The following is a 21,281-nucleotide window of genomic DNA, read 5'->3' on the forward strand; positions in this document are numbered from 1 at the left end:
TCTCTAGGAATCTCTAGGTCCTCCAGTGCAACTCTGTGGTCAATGTCCAACATACACTGACCATAGAATGGCACTGGAGTAGCTACAAATGGTCTTTCAGTGCAACGTTTAGTTAAAGTTGACCACAGAGTTGCACTGGAGGACCTAGTCCTAGAGAGAACATATTAATGAAATCCATGAATAATCAAATCCGCAAATATCAAAGCCGCAAATACGGAGTTGTTATTTCACTTCTATATTCATTTCTGAAACTTCTGAGCTAAGTATCTCTAGACATGATGAGTAAATTATGTTAAAAACAAGAATATTTTTTGGACAAGTTGACCAGTTGTTCAGGTCATCCCAGACTGGGATTGATCACCAAAGTGCTATAGTAAAACTAAATTACCCCCTTACCCAACAGTATGTGACAAAATCATACTTGCAAAAGAATTGTGTTATCAATACTTTTATAGTAAGTAAGATTTTTAGTCCAGTTCATGAGAGAAATTTAATGAGTCCTAATCTGTTTTATGGTTAGAAGCTTCCAGCTGGTTGTAACATCTGTTGGTTATTCACCGGACACACAGAAGAATAAGCAATTTTCAGTGAGGTTGTAAAAGAGGGTAAATGATGGTATCATGGAGAGGAGGCTGCAGTGGGGCCCTGTGCCTTACTGTAGCCCAAAGGCCCATTTGGAACCTTCTTACCTGCCCCCATCATCATTTGCTCACTTGCCCTCCTCTTCACTCCATGACAAATTTCTTGTCCCTCTCTGTTGTAAACATACTTATATTTTCTATTATATATTGTATAATAGCTGTCACAGCCAGTTGGAGGCTTCTGACTACACAGTTTTACAAGGTCTTTAGCCTTGTCTGCCAAAGTGTGCTGGTGCCTCACAAACGTACAAATTCCAGGATTGTGTTGGCTGAAGCCATGGCAAATGGTGTCAAACTACATTATTTCTACATTGTAGATGTGAGAAGGTTCGAATCCTGATCTCCTCAAACCACTACATCACATGTATTATATTATATACTGCATATACTCGACTATAATTCGACCCCATGTATAAATCGAGGGCAGGTTTTAGGGCCAAAATTATGGATTTTGATATGACCAGTGGATAAGTCTAGGGTAAAACTTAGGGGCATATAATGAAGGATGTAAAGGATGAGGTAAAGGAAAACAATGCCAAAGAACTTACAAAATTCCAGCAGGAATAGTTATTCATGCTGATACTAAAGGCAGGATGGATGAGAGAGTAGAATGGGGTCAGTCCTTCCAGGGCAGATTAAAGTCTTGTCTTTCACCAGAGGGGTGGTGTGTGTGTGTGTGTGTGTGTGTGTGTGACTTAAAGTACAGTAATTACATTGACCTGTGGATAATAATAATAAAATAAAAAATTTATTTTTATCCCACTTTTTGCCAAGCCATCGATAAGTCAACTCGGTTTTTTGGGGGTCAATTTTTTAACCTAAATTTCTAGACTTATACTGTACATGAGTGTATACAGTATGTAAATGCGAATTAGATACTGCTCATACCTGTCTTGTTAAAAGAGTGATCTTTTAATGAGACCCACAGTCTCATTGTTGGATGCAAGGTTTCAAACTAATACACTCTTGCTTTCTCAGTTTTATGTGTGTGTCATTCTCTTTGGTTCTGAAAAAATGTGTCTCCCCATACAAACCTGCAGGGATCCTAATAATTACAGGGGAAGGCTTTCTCTCCACTCTGTCACCATCACAGGCTCACTTGGTGAGGCAGCCTTCGCAGGGGCTGCTCCTACCCTCTGGAATGCCCTTCCTTGGCAGGGGAGCTAGGCTAGCCTCATCACTGCTTTCCTTTTACTGGCAGGCAAAAACCTTTTTGTTTAAGCAAGATTTTAATATGTAATTAGTCTGAGGGCAGCTTCTTATTTCGGTGTGTGCTTTGTTTATTTTTTTTATTTTTGAATGTTTTAAAAATAGTTTTATACTGTTTTAATTTAATTTTATACTGTTTTAACCGTGACAGTGTTAATGTATCAGGTTTTAATTGATATCTTCTGTAAGGTCTCCTGGGTCCCACTCCGAGAGAAAGGCAGCATACTAAATAAATAAATAAATAAATAAATGATCTTCACCCTGAAAAAATGTCACCTTTTTCAGAGAAAAATGTCGTAATGTCAGAATTCAACTGGAAAAAATATTAGGCTTGAGAAAACTTGGATCTCTTGTTTCCCAAAACAATGAAGGATCAGACAGCTAACTTCTCTGTACTTTGCTTTGGGATGAGATTCCATATTTAAAACTGAAATGGCAACCTGAGCATTGAAAACAAAACACTGTCTTCTTTTGTCCTGTCCAGGATGGTTATAATAGTGTGTGTGGGCAAGTGTTTGTTTGGTAGCATGCTTAATAGCAACATCTGTGGTGTCCTTAAAAAAGAAGTGAACAATCCTAGCATAGTATAACTAGTAAGTGCAAATGACACCACTCTCAGCTCAAAAACCACTTGATCCTTTATTTTAAACTTGAGAGGAAATCCTGTCTGCCATTCCTAAACTGATGTGACTTGCCCTTCTCGAATCTCACCCCAAAATAGATGCTAAAGATGTACACACCCTGCCAAAGTAGTTCAGGTTTTGTATCTTTAGAATACTTGGACTGCAAGTTAAGTAAAAAATGTGGGTGTTTTTGAGTAGAAAACAGATCCAATTTGGATGGTTCTTCTCCAGCTTGACATGTTTTGAATGCCATTTTTGTCTCAAAGAAGAAGGGGCTTCTAAACCTGATCCAAGCTAACCCAAGATTTTTGGTCTTCTGAGATAAACGACTCTCTGATTCCATGAGAAAAAGCCAGTCAACACAGACAATGCTGGCAGTCAACAACTAGTGACAATGAACAATCAATGCTGTACTGGCCATGTGACAGAATCCTCCAACATACAAAGGGAGGTAGGCTTTCTTAGGTGACTTGAGAAAGAATGCTTGCCATACGTAGCCTTGGTCTTTCAGATCTTATTCTCTTCCTCACCATCTGTTGCCTGAGGGAAGACTCATTCCTTACCTCATGGCAAGACTAGCCATTTTCCTAATCAAGATAGTGAAAACATTGTTTGGATGTGATATCTACACTGGGCCAGAACCTGTCTTGATGCCTAGACACCCCCCTCCCCCGCCCTCTTATTCAGGTATACATAGTCTAAGAAATCTCATGAGTCCTATGCCTCTGTTTGACTGGTTCCTAGTGCGGCTAAATAGATGGGGATGCAGGTGTGCATGTGAACCCTCCCACTTAAGTACCTCATCATGTTTTCTAGCATTCCAGACCTTTGCATTTTTAGTGTCAAAGTCTGAACGGGGCTCCCAGACTATTCTGTTGAATACCATGTCAGGGCTCATGAACGTATGAGTTTTGCAACAATGATTAATGCAACATGACTGTTGGGCATGGCACAGGCTACCATATTTAGCACATGGTAGTCAGAAAGTGCTGGTTATGCAGAGTCAGTCCGAAGAGAAGAGATTATGTTGGTGCCTGTATTTCTATCCCCATTTTAGCCTTGTACGACAGTAGGCAAATACCTGCATGGGAATTTACGGTAGTTTTATTGCTATACCCACAACTCTACTGGATCCTCTTTGACCTACTACTCTTGTTTTTTGTTTTGTTTTGGACTATATCCTTGCAAATCATCTCTCCTAGATCTTGTTCTTCCTTTCTCCTTAATCTATGCTTGTATGACCCTGTTTTGACTCCTTTGTCTTCCACTGTTGGGGCATGGGTACATGGGGGAGTGGGATAGGAGCATGAAGACAATAGTATTGCAGGCAAAAAACCTCTTTCCCAATTGCCTTGGATAGCATTGTATGTACAAGGTTTCAGGTTCAATCCTTGCCTTTTACAGCTAAAAGGAGTTCCATTATGAAGCCTGTGAAAGTCCTGACTCTAGGGTCCTGTCTTGTAGAGTCCTGGGATAGAGGGATCAAGGGCCTGGCTGATCTCATGCACCCATAAAAGTTCATGACAGCCTTGTAGGCAAGATTAGTTGAAATCCTGTGATTTGCTGTAGTCATGAAGGTAGGCATCTTGATTCCTTCCTTTTATTTTGCTCACCCTTCTTGTGTGTGCTGTACTGTGTGCTGCTGCATATTTTCTTTTGGTAGGTGTGTACAAGCATCCTCCTCCAGCTTTTTGAATAGATGGTCTATAGAATGCTGTAAGGCTTAAGCTGAGACTTGTGATTGGCCTTTTAAAGAGTCCCCTAGCTTAAGTAAGCTTGTTTTATTTTAATTGGTTTAAAAGAGGTTGCTATACCCTTGGTGTGTATAAAAACCTGGGCACTTGAGCAGGGTGGTGTTTGTGGATGGGTGTGATATAGCAATGAGGTGTGAGGACTCCCCGTGAGGTGCTAAAGCGAGTAGAAGTTTTATTGAAATAGTGGAGGAAAGAAGTGATGTTAAGCTTTTTGTACACCTCCAAGGGGTAGTAGATTTCTTAAATTCTTTTAACTAAATTCTGAAGGCTTTAACCACCTTGCATGCTGGGCTACTCAAGTCACTGTGGCTGTTTTTAAGCAATCTTAGTTTTTGTAAATGAAGATAGGAATGAACCATTTGCTCTGCATGCAGCTCCTTCCCACTTCTTTTGAGGCATTCATGTATATAATACCAAACCATGGCCCAAGATCCTGGCTTGCACCAAAGCTAGCAATGGAGCTAGTAATCATAGTTTCCTGGTTCAGATGAAATGGGAGAGTTTGGTTAAATGGAAACTTTTGCATTTCATTTGATTGTGCTGCAAAGGACAGACAAAGGTGAATGTTGCATAGGCAAAGGCCTTTTCATATTTAAGATTAATCAATCAATTTATTATTTTTCTCCTTTTTATTTGTACTTGGTTTTTGGTTCTTTCATTTTAAAATCACAAATGGAGTAACTCACAAGACTGCATACCTGAGCATAAGCACCATAATTTTTCCAAAGCTTTACTTTTTAAACAGAGCCTTTGTCAAATCTAAGGGTTTCACCACTCATGCAGACAAGTAAATAATTTTAGCTAAGAATAATTCAGTTAGGAATGGTCAGTGTATGGATTTTGTTAATGTGGATGTAAGAACATTAACACACATAAAGGGGTAAGATAAGGATGTCTATTAGCTCTGTTGCTATCCAATTTGTATATTAATGACTTACCAGGTGAAATGAAGGACTCTGCAGTCCATATGCCCACAATCTTAAACACATCTTGTAACATCCTGCTTTACGCTGATGATATGATTTTGTTATCCTACTCACACGTTGGGTTGCGTAGATTGTTAAGAAGATTGAGCTGTTATTGCCAGGATAATTCTTTATTAACAAATCTAGGTCAAATGTAGTGGTGTTTGGTAAAAGACAGCAGAGACATAGATGGCAACTAGAGGGTGAGGCAAAAGAACAAGTGAAGACCTTCTCCTACCTTGGTGTCTTATTTTCTGAGAATGGATCCTGGTTACGTCATCACCAAAAGAGTTCTCTTAAAGCAAAGGCACACACAAATCTTTTACTTAAACTCAAAGCACATAATTACCCCGGTTCCCTTTCTCCATAATTAAAGTATATAAAGCTAAAGTGACTCCTATGCTCTTATACGCGGACGAAGTTTGGGGTCTAAATCCCATCTCAGTTGAACAAGCACAGTCTCAACATTTGAGAAGTATCTTGGGTGTAGACAAAAGGACATCAGCAGCAGCACAGTTAGAGCTGAAATTATAAATCCTCAATCTAGTCTACTCAACAAGCTAAAATAAGAGTTTTATTAGTGGTGAAAATCAATGAAATGGAGCCAGATAGACTTCCAAGATTGTGGACCTTATCACACACAGAAATGTAAACATTCTAAGGACGGGAGGAGGACTCTCGTGTGCGTGCGCGACCGCCCCAAAACGGATTTTATCGCACACGCAGACGTCCTCCAAGAGGCCCTGTTCCGTTCCCTGGCACACACCCGTTCGCGTCCAGTCCTGACGGGCGCCATTTTTTGCAGACGGAAGGTAATCCGTCAGGCAAACATCACGCCTGTCAGGGCTGGACGCGAACGGGTGCGCGCCAGGGGATGGAACGGGGCCCCTTGGAGGACGTCTGCGTGTGCGATAAAATCCATTTTGGGGCGGTCGCGCTCGCACACGAGAGTCCTCCTCCCGTCCCTAGAACGTTTACATTTCTGTGTGCGATAAGGTCCTGGGTCTCTCTGAACAGTTACAATCCCATCTACAGGCAGTTGGGTCTATCGAATTAACAAACTATATAAGGAGTTGTGGTCTCTCTTTATCTTGTACACTAAGTGACCAAGCAAAAAAGAATGTGAGACAAAGAATCCTGGATATTGAAGCCCAAAAAGATATGGCCACTTTTAGTGAAGTAAGCAATTTAAAATGGTTGAGCCAGTATAAATGGACCTTTCAATTAGCAAACTACCTAAAAATTCAAATGCCAAAACACCTGAGGGAGGTATTTACCTGAGCTAGATTGGAGCAGCTTGATACCATATTAAGGTTTGGGAGATTTAATGACATCCCTTATAATGAGCAAACTTGTATTTATGGAGACCACGAAAGTGAGGATATAGCTCACATATTATTTAAGTGCAAACTGTATCAGCAGGAAAGAGATCTGTATCTTGGTCCATATGTCAAACAAACTATGTACAGCGCCCCCATGCCATAGGCGGATGTGCCATACATGGCTTTAACCTTACGTGGAAGATTAAGCCACCGGGTGATGAATGGTGCATGTGCCCATGTTGCGTGCACCACACCGAATGTGAAAGCACTCCCTCATTTCAGCCAATGGGGTTTGAGCTTACGCGTTTTTCCCCATGCGCGGAGGGACCCAGAATGGATCCCTGTGTATGGAGAGGGTGAACTGTACTGGGATACTCATATTAGAACAACATACTTTATGAGCAGTCAAGATTCAAAACATTCTTTCATTACAGCTCGGTATTTAAGCAAAGCAATACACCTGAGATCTAGATATGTGGGGATTATTGCGGTAAATTGCAGGGGTGATGAAGAATTTTGATGTATGCTTGTAATTTTATTCCGACTGACTTTTGTACAGTGAGCCCGCGCCATATGCGGGCTCCTTATAGGCGGCTTTTAGCATACACTGAAGCCGCCTGGGAAATGGGCAAGTGCCCCACGTGCGTGCATTGCCGCGCGGCGAGCACAAGCCCCATTATATCCAGTGGGGCTTGCGAATGGCACACGTGGCCACGCAGTGAGCATTAGCTCCATTGGATATAATGGGGCTCAAGCTTACGTGTTTTTTGCTTTACATGGGGGGAGGTCTGGAACGGATCCCCCTCATAAAGCAAGGGCCCACTGTATTATGATTATTTTTACTTATTCATTATCTTTCTTTTTAAACTTTTACATAGTGTCTTACAGAGTGATTTATTAGTTTTGTTGCATTCATTGCATTGCCTAATGTATTGTATCTATACGTTATTATATTTTTATTCTTATTTTTATATATTTTACTCTCATATTCTCTTATATAACTCTTAGAGTTCTACACAGAGTGTTTATAGAATTTTATCTTGTTTTTCTATTTTGTATTGTGGTACTTTGAGATGGCCTATGGACTAATCAATAAATATTGATTGATTGAACACTGGGATTGCCTGTCCTAACTAAAGCATTATGAAAGATTTCATGAATGTCCTGAATAAACACTGATGCTTTAAAGTGCATACTTTTAATCTTAAAATGAATGTTCTGTGTAGTAAATTGAAGTGCTAATGTAGGGATTACTGTAATTATTTGTCATGAACTTGTTTCTGAGAAATATATCTGATCATTTCCCCCTTCTGAAAGACTGAGCATATCCTAGTCCCTCTACCATATAGTTGTGTGTAGGACTTGTATATGAAGCCTTCTCATCACATGTGGAGTGGGATGCTCTTAATGTTTTACCATGGGAAGAGATTCAATGATTGAGATTTTATAGACTTATAACACTTGTGTCTCTCACCTTCAAAACTCATGCGTATTCCTGGCTTTATTATAGTCATAATAAAATCTTTCTTTGTCTTTTTGTCTTGAATCTAATGGTTACTTTCAGCTGCAGCAGATCCATTGAATTAATGGGAACTCCACAGATCAATATTTATGTAATTTCCATTGATTTAATGGGACTGCTTTTGACAGCAACACCCATATTTTTCTTGTCAGAAATAAGGTCCGTTCTTATTCAGTGGGATGTTTACACAACAAATCAGTAATTTCTTGCAGGAGTGAGTGAAATCAGTTTCAGAATGAGACATACCTACCCACCCCCAGGAAGAATGCATACAAAATGCATTTTCTATATTTAATAACAAAGATATAAGCTTTTAAAAGGATTAAAACAAAGAAAACAAAACAAAACAAAGTTGGGGCCTTCAAGGCAGTGATGGTGAACCTTTTAGGGACCAAGTGCCCAAACTAAAAGGCCTTCTGGCACTGGGTGTTACCCGGTGCCAAGGGTGGAACTTCCCAAGGGGACGGGACTTCTGGGGGTGGAACATCCACCCTCTGGCAGTGGGACTTCCAGGCTGGGACATTTTCCCCCTGCCCTCCTGGAACTTCTATTGCCTCTCCAGAGACAGCTGAAGTCCTGGGGGGAAGGGAGGTGAGGGGAAAAGAAGAGGAACAGGTGCGCATCTCTTAATCCCCTCCCCGGCTATGAAAAATGGCTTTGCGTTGGAGCTTTTTAAACAGAGGCTGGATAGCTATCTGTTGGGAGTGCTTTGATTGTGTCTTCCTGCATGGCAGGGGGTTGGACTGGATGGCCCTTAAGGTCTCTCCCAACTCTATGATTCTATGAATTTGGTTTCTTCCTGCCCCAGTGGCCCTGAAGGCTACATTGCTTACCTTGCAAATTTGGAGCTCATTTCCCAATGATGTATTCATTGGAGGCTCAGGATCTCTAATATTCATACTAAATCCCTTGGTCATCAGTAATTATCTCATTCATTTCTAAAGGCTAGATGTCTCTATTCATGTGAATGAACTCCGTCCACAGTATAATACATATTAAGAGTGTGGCTAGAGCCCTGGATTGGGGCCACTGGGCACATATCAGAAGTTCAATTTTAAAAAGTTCAATAAAACTAATGACTTATTTTAAAATCTACCCTAAAAATTAAAAAGAAGACAAACATGTCTTCAGTGATGAAGGTACTGAAACATGCAACAGTTGGGTGGAATCTCAGCAGATATAAATGGCCTCCAAGGCTTTAATTTCTCACAAGGCTTTTGTAGCTCAGCAGGTCATCTTGCATAAGGAATGCAGATTTGGCAATTCACTGATGTCAGCCTAAGCCTAAAGGGAACCATGATTCTTTTGGACATCCACGTGGCTGATACCAAAGAGTTCAACGCTTACATTTAAACAGTAGCATGCAAAAAAAAAAAAAAAAAAAAGGGGGGGGGAGAGAAGTTAAGTCTGGGAATGCAGCCACGGTAAACGGGATGGAAGGTCCTTCATGTTTGAATCTGGGCTTCAGTAAAACAAATAGTGTCACAAATGAGGCATAAAATGAAGCCTGCTGGTTATGTCTCAGTGAGAATGACATATGTGTGCTTTTCCAAATAATAAATAAAATACATTGGTTATGGGTGAAAGTGGCAGCTTCACTCCCATGTGCTGCATTGATATGCATTTTAGTAAAATATAACCTGGGCAGGCAGAATGTAGCGTGGGATCTAGAGGTTCAGTGAGGGTTTCCAACTCTCAGTAGTCTTAACCATAGAAATGATAAAAAAAACCTAGTCCCCCATCTTAGATGAGGCTGCTGCAAGTGAGAATACTGGGTTGTGGGGAGGAATTGGAATAGATTTGTGTGTGGTTCTAGTACTGAAAACTAATATAATATAATATAATATAATATAATATAATACAGGCTGAACATGAGCTCAGAGGTACCTTGTTCTACAGTTCTATGTCTTCCTCCTTGAGCCACTCTTTTGCACTTGACTGCACCTGCTCGACCTCAACAAAAAGTAGGTCCTGCAAACCAAAATCTGTCCACACCTGGTATTAAGCATGCACTTGACAGAAGGGTTCTGTATTGAACAGTTGTTATTTCCCAGCTACAAATGTTGTTATTTGCCATCAAGTTGACTTTGACTTATTGCTACTGCATGACTGTATGACTCTACTTCTAAGAGCTCTAGTCATCAACAGTCCTGCTCAGGTCAAGGAAACTCACGACCATGGCTTCCTTGATTGAATCAATCCACCTGCAATGTGGTCTTCCTCTTTTTCTTTTGTCTTCTTCTTTGCCAAACATTATAATTTCTTGCAGTGAGTCATATCATCTCATGATATGTCCAAAGTACAATAGCCTCACGTTAGACATTTTGGCTTTTAGTGAGAGTTCAGGCCTGATTTGCTCTAGGATCCTATTCTTTTGGCTTTTTAGCAGTCTACTGTATTTGTAGAACCATCCTCAAGCACCACATTTCAAATGTGTTGATTTTCTTCCTGTCTGATTTCTTCACAGACCAGCTTTCACATCTATATATTGAAATCAGAAATGCTGTGTTTTGCATGAAGTTACAAATGAATAGAGTGGTGCTGATGTTACTTTTAATTACTTCAATTGTATGAAAAGAATGACTAAGCTATTTTCCTCCCACCATTCAGTCTCTTCTGTAGATTACATATTTTTCTTTTCTACATGTATGTAAACAGAATTCAAGGACCTGTTGTCTGTCAAAGAACAGAAGGGTCTTTCAGGCTTCCATGGAAGCAGACTAGTTCTCTACAGCTTCCCAAGGGCTACTAGAATTCATAGTTTCTAGCCATCATAATTACCTTCTCCATCTGTACTTTCCCACAAGAACAGGTCAATAAATGTCAAAATTCAAGAGATTCATGATAAGCAATAGAAATTCCTGTTCACACAGCTGGAACAATGAGCTAATACCTAAATATTTTGAGAAAGTAAATCATATTTGGAAGAGACCGAGACATTTTTTCCATGCTATGATTTTACCTATTTTCCTCCTTAAATTATTGACAGCTAAAAGTGATGCTTCTGTTTTATGGTGTTATAGATTTCCCTTGCATAACATTTTCTTTTTAAAAAATCATCTGTTTTCCATAGTCTAGAAGAAGGATGAGCTCCGTGAAATATTTTTACAGTAAAGGTTTCCTTGAGCATTGTGTGTTAAGTTCATTTTTATCCTAAAATAACAATCCCTATATGTTTGTTATATGAAGGAAGAGAGTCTGTGCCCAGAGTTGATACGGCTTCATTGTGATGGTTCCTACATCTGACCATTTTCAAGTTAAAGGTCAGTTTGTTAGGACAGATGCGACAGGGAGCGAAGGAAATTGATATACCGTTTTTGTGGCCAAGAAGAACTGCATAGCATTTCAGCAACTCCTCTAGTTGTATTTATATTTCTTCCATTGCCAAAGAGCTCCATTTGAACTTTCCCCTACAGTTCTGCCTTCAGATTCTTTTATTAATGTCTACTGTCTGTAGTCTATTGGTTTTTTTAATATTCCAGGCAAGTAATAGTACATTAAAATCAGACAGGTCAAGACCAACAATGAACATCAACATCCATTTCTGTAAAACATGCTCCATAAAAGGGAATCCTATGTGTTACATAGGGATGTTCGATGGGCTTTACCTGCCCTACAGTGACATGCTGCATCCATGTGGAATCATCATCATGCTCTGCCTTTTCCCCAATGCTGACAAAGCATCTAATAAATTAAAATGATTAAAATATACTGTAGTTTTAAATATATGAAAAGTCAACATTAACATAAAAGTGAAGTATTAACAATAGTAAAATAATTTAAAACATATACTTAAAATAATGAAAAAGCAATTAAAAACAGTACAGTTTGAAAGAATACCTGATCCTCTTAAAAACACTTTCTCTTTAAAAAAACCATCAGAATTCGACTTTCTGAGCCAATAATGTTCTGTTTTACAGCTCAGAATGGTTGCTAGAGATATAGTTGTGTCCATCAGAATGGATATGTTTGTCTCCTCCCTAAATAGTGGTAGTAGAACAGGATAGTGCTGTACCTTCGTGCTGAAGGAACACCTCTATTCAATCCTTAGTATCAGTATGCTCTCACTGACATCAAATCAATGGGGCTGAACCCCAAGTAGTATGTCTGGGAGGTTTTTACATCCTCCACTGAAAATAACAGTGAAGAAGAAGAACAACAATTTATTTCCTGCCTCTCCTGAAGGCTCAAGGTAGGGTACAGCACATTAAAATACAAAACACAATTAAAGACACATAAAATCAGTACTAAAAATACAATACTATAAAGCCGTTAAAATACACTCCGAAGAGCACATTCTTTGGAATATACAAATTAAAAAGTCATGAGTTAAAACTGACTGGGTAGTTCCAATTAAGTTGTTACAAAAGTGGAATAGTGCATACAAATGGAAGCAAAATTGACTCACAAAGCTTGACTATTATTGGATTTATTCTGTTATGGTAAGCAAATGGCCCAAAGGGCAGATTTCTTTGGTGAGAGGGTATTAATTTATTCAGTATCTGAATGATACACTGCCAAATGCCAGTCTTCAGTTCCCATTGGCCTTCAAATTCTCCTGCCTAGGTTCCAGAACAAGGAAGTCATACTTCTATGGGTGACCCTAATTAGTATCTTCTCTGTACTATTTTGACTCTGAAAGTTTTAAAAAACAGTGCAAAGAGTCCAGAGGATAATGATTACATTTAGAAAGAAAGGGTGGGGAATCACTGGCCTTCCAAATATTGCTGGACTTCAGTAATTGTAATTCTTCCCCAGTGGCTGGACTGCTGAAGTTGATAAAAAAATGATGTTCAGAAACATCCAGAAGGCCACAGGTTTCTTGCCATTAGTATAAAGCAAGAGTGGGCTGTATATATTTCTAGGCAAGTTTCATTTAGCAGTTGTAACCATCTCCCCAAAATATCTATAGCACAGGAGAAGCTCATGTAGAAATCTTTGCCTTTGAGATCATGTGGCTCGTCTATCGAAATAGCTCCATTATCTCCCAGCCTTTTCCAGGCAGAATTCAAAGTGCTGGTTTTGACCTTTAAAGCCCTGCATGGCTTGGATCCAGACTATCTGAAAGACCATATCTCCTTGTCCAACCTGGTGCCAGCTTCAAGATCTAAAGAGGACTTTCTCTTAGGAGTGAAACAGATGAGGCAAAAAGAGCGGCCAGAGGCTGCTCCAACCCTGATCACTCTGGGACTGTGCATTGCTGCGATCCTGAAGCCGGCCACTGCCACAGTCCTGAATGGGCAGCCGGCAGGAGTGGCTTTTTGCAGCTCCTTTTTGGGCTGACTTCAGGCTGCCTTAGGTGGCCTTGGAGCGACTTCTGGGTGGTTTGGGAACAAGCATAATTTGAATGCTATGCCCCCAAAGTGCCTGGAAGGTGCTTTATTTGGCCTGTGTGTTTTGGGCCTGCATCTCACCAACTTTGCAGACTCAATTGGTAATGACTTGGGAGAGCACTTTCTCCATAGACTTCTCCCAGTCTATGGAACTCCCTTCTCTGGGTGGTCTGGTTGGTCCTCCTTGCTTTCTTCCCATTAGTAGGTGAAGATGTTTTTATTCAGACAGGCTTTTGGATTTTAATTATAGAGAAGTACTGTGTGTGTAAAGTGGTGTACTACATTTTAAAAAAATCGTTACTGGAAATTATGTTTTAAGTGTTTTTAATCACATTTTAAATAATATTGTTCAATTCTTTTTTAACTTTTGTAAATTAAAGTTTTAGTTTGATCTTTTAAAGCTGCCTCAAATCTTACCTAGGGAGAAAGGTAAGATGTATTGCCTCTTACAACATACAGTGGGCCCTTTCCTTATGCGGGGGGATCCATTCCATATCCCTCCGCATAAGGGAAAATCCGCCTATGCTTGAGCCCTATAGGAAATAATGGGGCACGTGCAGTGTGGCCATTGTTATTCTTCCCAAGCGGCTTCCGCCTAAGCTGGAAGCTGCGTAAAATGCATCCACGTATGGAGCAGGCACATTGTACAAATTTGTATCCAGACAGTTCGAGAACTTCCTGAGGGGATCACTGAACTCTGCCACTGGCCTCAGACAGGAACGAGACACACATAGGTTGCAAAGAAATGCACTCAGCCAACAGCCTTTTGGGGGGTAGGCATAGTTTTAACTAGTGCTAGTCAAAGAGGTGACCTGTTGCTAGTGCATGAGCAGTGCAGAAGATTTCCAGGAAAGAAAGAAATAGTTGATGTCAGTGGGCTCAAATATGGTGCCTGTCTCTGGCACATTAGAGAAAAAGCTCTCTCGGTTCCCCGCATCAGGTGGCTTAAGATACACTGACTTAAATCTTCTCTCTGCATGGACATACTCTCGCAACATCCCAAGCAAGCATGATGACTCTATGAATTGTAATGACTCATAATCACAGTTACTTTGGCCTGAAACAGATTGGCTGAAGAATGCGGTCTGCAGCCATACACGGCCCTGATTCAGGACCCAGATATGGCCCTGAATATGCATGGCCCTGATTCAAGACCTGGACTGGCAAAAGGAAAGGTATTTTACAGCTCCTTTTTGGCCTAGTTCTTTGGAGGAGACATGGATTTGCAATGGTTTCCTTCTGTGTTCAGGGTATGTGTCATCTAATCAATACACTCCCATATGTGCCAGAAGCTGCGTTTTTTAGCCCATCTGTTTTGGGCCATTATAATTAGGAAGACATCACTTTTTCCCCCACATGGTTTTTAAACTGCCTTTCCCTGATGAGAACCCAAGTAGGTTTTGAAATATAGGATGATGAATTTTGTGTCCTCCAGTTGGCCTAGAGATACAGTATGAAGGCCCAGAAGAAAATTGAGGTTTTTTTGGGGAAAAAACTTTTTCCTGCGGACATTTTTTCAAGAAAAATTGAGGGGAGGAAATAAAATTGGGAAAATAGATTTTGGAATATTTTCTTATAGGATGATGAATAAAATTATCAGGCAGGTGTTCATGTATTTACTCTCTCATTATTATTTCTAAAAATTACATAACAAAAGGTATTTTATATAAGGCAATGTGCCGTATTGGATCACTGCAATTCCTGATCCCTTTCTCAGTCCTTTTTATGGAAATGAATGCTTTACATCTACTTCATACTATAAAAGATTAGAAGAGACAAAATAGATTTCTCTATTTTAATAATGATGATGGCTTCTGCTCTTTATTGTATTTTGCCTGGTACTAGTCAAGTGACAGAGCCAAAGAAGTTCCTGACAGTTCAAGACCTTGTAACTCTATAACAACAACAACAACAAAATTCAAAAAGAGAATTCAGTTTGTAACTGTTGTCTGAATAAAGTATATTTTTAATGGCAAACATGATAATTTTATGCCAAACAAAAACTTGTATTATTGTATTAATATTGTGTGTGTCGGTGTGTGTGTCTGTCTGTCTAATGTATTTTACATACTTAAAGTAACAAATTGATTTTCAATCAGCAAAGGAGGCAAATACCATATTTCCCCCATTTAAACTTCCCCTGATTTTTTTCCTGGAAAAAAACAAGTCAAAATGTTCAACTTCCCCCTGCCCCCAGCTTCAAATTTTTGAGGAATTTTACATCTTTGGTTGCTGCAATATTGCCACAATATTTCCAAACAGTGTAATCCTAGCTCACTCTGTCTGGTCTAAGCACTTGAGTGGATCTATCTGGATATGCTGTCTGTCTGAAAACTGATTTATGCATTATAACCTTATGTTCTTTTGTGTTAATTCTGTTGTATGTCATTTGGCAGCCTTGTTTAGACAGATTGGGAGTGACCTCTAAAGACTTTTCTGATAGGCAGATGTCCTTTAAAAAACAACAACAAAAGCATAGCTTTCAATTGTAAAATCTTGTTTATATGAGTTCTTTGTTTTTAATCTGTCATTAAGCCTTTCGTAAATATATGACAAGCAAGTTTTTCTCTCAAGCTGAGGAAACACTTTTCGTCATATGCTGAATGTGTTTTATGCTTATCATGCCCTGTAGTTCATACTGCTGTCTGTATTGTGTGTATCTTTACCTGTCTTGGGCTTTGCATCTGTAAGTCAGGAACACTCGTGCTTCCCTTTGTGAATTTTAGGCTTAATGATAAATAAGTTTACATCATTTGCTTCAGTCATCTGATACCTTGGTGGATATAGCAACCAGGGTTGCATCTACATTGCAGAAATACTTGTTTGATACCCCTTTAACTACCATAGTCCAATGCTGTGGAATACTGGGAATGTAGTTGTGGTACCCGAGCACTCTGACAGAGAATGCTAAACATCTCACAAAACTCATATAATCTTCATGTGCTATCTGCCATTGACAGTTTACTTATGGGCACTACCTTTTGCCAAATTGTCAAAATCCTCCAGATAAGTATGCGGTGGGTAAAAAAAGAAAAATAGGTAAAGGGGAGAAAATTCCCACCTGGCCTCAAAGTCTCCATACTGCATTGGAGACTGGAGGGTGGGCTGTGAATCAAAAATCCAAAGTGCATGTAGTGGTGGTTGGGGCCTAAAACCCCCATCATGTGCAGCAACATGGTGTGCAGCACTACTCAGTACTAGTTTTGGTCTCTATCCCTGGGGGCCGTCAAAATCATACCTTCTCTTGCAGCACTGTTAGCTGTGCGAGTACAGGTATGTAGTCTCTTAAAAAGCACCTATACTGCCAATTATGGAGATCAATGTAGATGTCATAACAGGTCGTCTGTACTAATAAAAATCCAATTTAGATTGCTTTATCTTATTTAAGTTGGAGGTAAAACTAAAGAGAGAAACAGCCAGTACAGATAGGCAAAAGAGCTGGCTTCCCGATGGCGTGGGGTGTGGTGTTCAGACAGCAGCACACCACCACACCACCTGGAAATCGCATGGCTGGCCACACATGCGGCAGCTTCATGGTGTTTCTGAGGTGCAGTGTTTACACACACTGCACCGCAGAAGCCTGGAAAAAATGGCACCATGGTGGCAAAAGTGCTTTTTCCCCAGTGCAAAGAGGAGCGTCTTTTTGCCGCTTCTTTTTGCACTGGGAAAATGCCAGATCAGGGGCGTAGTGTGTGGTTGCTGTGGCCCTGATCCAGCATTCAAAGGGGGGTCTAGAAGCCACTCCTTCAGAGCAGTCTGTTTCGTCCCTAAGCCCAGTCAGTTTATTGCCCCTAATTTAGAATTCTCCTATCCATTAGCTATCATCAATTCCCAATTCCCAATATTGTCTGGGGAAAGACATGAATATGTAAATGATATCAACATGTTATACAGAATGTAGTTTAGATGAGGCCACTGGCTTGTAGATGAATGCATGAAGTGCCTGCATTAAAAAGTACTGGATCACATCCAGGCAAACGTAATTAAACTCTTCAACTGGCAGCATCAAACTGCCAGTTGTTCTATTTATATATTTTGCATTCGACAGGGACACAGTTTGGATTTGCTTCTTCAGATTCAAAATGTCTTGGGTTTTCTTGATAATGTGTATCCACATGCTTTGCATGTCCAGATAATTTCATAATTCAAATAATAACTACAGGAACAATGAAGTGATGGTTTTCAGTATCACTTCTGCACTTTTATTTGCAGTATTTTGCTTTTTTATATATTAAAAGATGTTATTTAATTCTTGTAGATAAATAGTATTTTCATTCACTCTTTTGAGTAAATTTTCACTCCCTTGAGCTCATTTTCTTACAACTGGTGTTAATCAAAGGCCATTCCAGGACTGAACCATAGCCTACATGTAATAATGGAGTGTATGTATAGGGCAGGACAGGAGGGATAACTCCAACACTTCATTGTGAATCAAGCTGGAAGAATGTAATTGCTCTCATGCAGTAAAATAACCAGCTGGCTACTTTTTGTATCAATGCATCCAATGAGCATAAAGTATGTTTGACAGAATTATGATAGTTATGGGATATGTCATGGATGGAAAATAGTGTGTGTTGTTTCTCTTTTTCCATTTTGTTTGGTACTTGCAAATAGTTTTGTAGCACTTAGCATACCTAACACAGTCAGACATTTTGTGGTTAATGGACAGTTATTACAATTTATTATCTCCCCACTTCTTCCTTGATGTCAGTGATGGGATTCAGGTCTGACTTTTTTGGATGATTTTTCAAAAGTCCTGCCTCCCAATTATTGCCTCTGCCTTGTACTGCTTTTGGGTTTTGTTTAAAACCCTAGATCTGAGGCTCCCTAAACTACCCCTTTTTTATGTTTGCATAGACAATGAGAACCTTGCACCACCTCCTCCTCTTCTGTATGCCACATAGTTGTCTTATCAAGGCATACACAGATAGTTCTTATGCTAGCTCAGACATCTGTAGGAGGATGGTTATGGTTAGATGTTTTCCAGAACTAGTGACCATAATAGCTTCCATTAGTGAATGAAAGTGTGCAGCAATTAGCATGCCACTCACTTGAGGGTAGAGACTAAATGACTCTTATTCATTTTCCCATCCTCCAAACAAAAGGATGGCTTGACAGGCTAATGAAGCCATCAGCTGCCATGAGATGATGATGATGATGATGATGATGATGATGATGATGATGATGATTTGTCCTTCATGAAAGTGAAAAGACCCGTGCTCTATTCCATCTTTGCTGGCTTTTGAGCAACCCCCCATTTTTGTGCAAAAAATGTATTTTACACAAAAATGCTAATGAATGTTTTTTCACAGAAGCAATGTTTCTTTTCTCACAAATGATTTTTCCAGAAAAGTTCCAAACATGAACAATTTTTTTCAATCTCACATGGCAGAATGATGTATGCAAAAATGTATAGCCTTATTTGAAGCCATATACATTGGCCACATTGCTGCACCAAGCAGGAGTTTGTTATCCAGCTGTTCTTAATATCTTGACAGTACTTCACATAGTCATGTTGTAAAGGAAAGGGGCGGAGAAGATGTTCTTAAGATATATGCTGTTCTGTGATTAAAAGCAATGGCATTGGTCCAGTAGGCTAAAAATGTCCAATTAGTTTGCTCTGGGCCAGATGAGGCCCTAGAGCAATGTTTTTATCTAGTCCTGGCACTTCTACCGACTTTTAATAGGGGTGTGGTGCATTAGGTATTAAACTATGGAAGTTTTCTCACATCAGTATAACATAAGTTATACTTATAAGTTATGGAGAAGTACTGTAAGTATATGGGGAATCATACAACCCTCCAGATGCTGGTGGACTATAACTTCCATTGAACCTAGGCAGCAGTCACTTGTGAGGGAGGCTGCATTTGAACACATCTGGAAGGTCACGCTTTTCTTGTGTTGAAAGATTGAAGGTGTGGCATTCATAATAGAATGTATATACTCATGTATAAATCTAGAAATTTAGGTCAAAAATTGATCAAAAAACCCTGAGTCGACTTATCCACAGCTCATTGTAAGTACTGTTAACTCTTATTTAAAAGAAGGAACCATCCCCTGGTGAAAAACAAGTGTATAATCTGTCCTGGAAGCATTGACCCCCACTACTCTTTCATCCATCCAGCTTTAAGAGTAAGCACAAAGAGTTATGTCTGCTGGAATTTTGTAAGTTCTTTCACATTGTTTTGCTTTGCTGTATGTCTCTAAGTTTTACCCTTGACTTATCCACGGGTCATAGCAAAATCCATAATTTGGGCCCCAACACTTGCCCTCGACTTATACATGAGCATATATGGTATATTTTAAAACCAAAGGTGTGTATTCTATAAAATTCAGCAAATCTACTTATATTTTCTCTGCATAGGATACCCACCCCATCCCAGCTGCCTTTGCTAGTCAAAAGGATAGTCATTGCACTGAAAACCTATCTCATGGTTGTTAATAGTTTTGACTGAAGGCCTTTCTGGCTTTGGAGAACATAGCAGACATTTACACACACACTTTAAAACAGGGATCGGCAAATAGTGACTTTAGGGCTACACGTGGCCCTCAAGGATGTTTTTGTAGCTCTCAATAACTCCAGAATTCCCAGACTGACCAAGTGCAGCAATTTATTTATTGTTTCTTGCTCCAGGTGCAACAATTTATTCTTTGATAAAGTTGCAAAGCCTGCTTGTTTTGTTTAACATCAAACAATACCCATTTCTGAGACCCAGAAATGGACTTCCAGCCACTTTGGAGTTTTTATTTTAGTTTTTGGTAGTCCATGTTGCCCCTGAAAGGTTTCAGGGCACATAAGTTTCCCCAGACCTCCTGTTGTTGCCTGCCTGCTTTAAAGTATATCTTTCCAGTTATAAGAGCATGAAACATTATTTAAACAAAGAATTTCTTGAATTTTGTGGTTGTGAGAATTGCCAAATGCATGGAGGTTTGAATACCATATGTGACTATGGGGAGCACCACAGATCCATAGCTGGAAGAGGTGAAGTCTGCTAATGCTGGGCATGTTCACAAAGCTGTAGGGAAATCTACCAAGACAACAGGAGCCACGAGCCATTTTTCCCCATGTCTTATTGGATCTGAATTGCAGAAAAGCAGTTTATCCAACCCCTTGTGACCTTGGAAAGGAAATCTCTTGCATTATCAGCCAGGCTCTTAAGAGTTCATTCCAGTTTCTTTTGGCTTGGAGCATGGTGACCATCACCTCAGGGACTTATAGTCTGACTTGGAGGAAAGGTTCTTGTTTTTTTAAGGCTTTTATGGAGTTGAAAAGCTGCCTGACAGTAGTCTTTTATATATATGTAGTATTGGAAGAAAATTATATTGTATATTCAATAATATTTTCCGCTTGTGGGGTATGGGGCAGTTGGAAGAGGCAGCTCCCTTGACTACTGATTGCAACACACTTGGGCTAGGCTCCCAGTTCTGTGCACCTCCTCTCCCCATGAAAGCAGCAGTGGAGAGAAATATACAGTCATAACCTTTGGCTGGCCATTGTTGGAAATTTGAACAACAGAAGTGAAATAAGCAGACTCCCATTTAGTTCCTTTCAGCCTAAACGAAGACCCTGTGAACGATCCAATGCACAGATTTCCCTCTGATCCTACTATGGAGCCTAGAGCACTTTGGACTATCTGTTGAACACACGATAAATTTCTGTCAGGGCCAAAGGTGAATGGGATGCAAGATCAGTTCCAGTTAGGGAAGACCTGTTGAAACTGTGACTAAAGAATAAATCAGCAGTTACGTAAATACAATTGATTCAATAAATCTGATCTGGTTGGAACTAGAAGTTGGATTTAGGCCCTAGGCCTAAACTACTCCTGGTTGGGGTTACACTCACCCTGAAAGAATATATTTGCAGTATGGGGGTGCTCCTGAATCCTACTCCAAATGACAGCCCAGTCAGGAG

General features: G+C 39.8%; 2 protein-coding genes across 3 annotated transcripts in view; both read left to right on the forward strand.

Annotated features, from left to right (window-relative positions):
* The window catches only part of FBXL7 (F-box and leucine rich repeat protein 7), a 230,700-nt gene that overhangs the window by 49,607 nt on the left and 159,812 nt on the right, over positions 1-21,281 (forward strand). The gene's annotated exons all lie outside the window — the stretch shown is intronic.
* The window catches only part of LOC121929079 (zinc finger protein 239-like), a gene marked incomplete at its 3' end in the record, with an annotated part of 257,852 nt that overhangs the window by 839 nt on the left and 235,732 nt on the right, over positions 1-21,281 (forward strand). The gene's annotated exons all lie outside the window — the stretch shown is intronic.

This window comes from Sceloporus undulatus, chromosome 4 (assembly GCF_019175285.1).
Source record: "Sceloporus undulatus isolate JIND9_A2432 ecotype Alabama chromosome 4, SceUnd_v1.1, whole genome shotgun sequence".
In the NCBI taxonomy this organism is placed as follows: domain Eukaryota; kingdom Metazoa; phylum Chordata; class Lepidosauria; order Squamata; family Phrynosomatidae; genus Sceloporus; species Sceloporus undulatus.